Genomic DNA, 664 nt, shown 5'->3' with positions numbered 1-664 from the left:
TTGTTCTAATGGCTGGTTATTTCTTGGTATGGTTGCAAATATGGAATAATACAAACCCATGTGTACTGGCTTGTTCACTGAGGTTTGTGCCCAATTTTTCTATCAGCTTTTGCTCTCAATTTTTGAGGCAATGTAACTTCAGCAAACAAGTATGGACAGGTTGGTTTTTTAGTTCTTCATGAGCTTCAACTGTATTGGTAACCCCTGGATGTGTTGAGTGATCTGGTGTTGAGAGCCTGTGATGCAAGTGCCACAGGGAATAACTGGAAAGCACATCCTTGGTATTGGGTTACATTTAAAAATGAGTGCACTTAAATGTGTAGCAGATTCTCGAGAATAACAGTAAAAACCCAACAAGCTCTTTTTATTCCTATTGGACAGAATGAAAACGAATTATTTTTTAAAATTAGGTATGTGATGTGTTGCAGTTGAGAATTGGAGAATGTACCTCAACTCTCATCAGTGTGTGTATGTGGGGAAGCACCCTTCACTCTCAGTGACCCCTTCTTCTTTTTATTCTCTAAGGTTTTGGGTTTTTCCTGGCTTACATGTGCAATGGGAAAGTGGTTTTTATTTATTTCCACTCCAGGGCAGTAGTTCTGAAGGGATATGAGCTGCTCTTGGTGGCTGGATGGGAAATGTTGCTTGTTCCTCAGATGACAAA

Source organism: Cyanistes caeruleus, chromosome 14, assembly GCF_971803275.1.
Source record: "Cyanistes caeruleus chromosome 14, bCyaCae1.hap1.1, whole genome shotgun sequence".
In the NCBI taxonomy this organism is placed as follows: domain Eukaryota; kingdom Metazoa; phylum Chordata; class Aves; order Passeriformes; family Paridae; genus Cyanistes; species Cyanistes caeruleus.
This window is presented reverse-complemented; position numbering follows the sequence as displayed.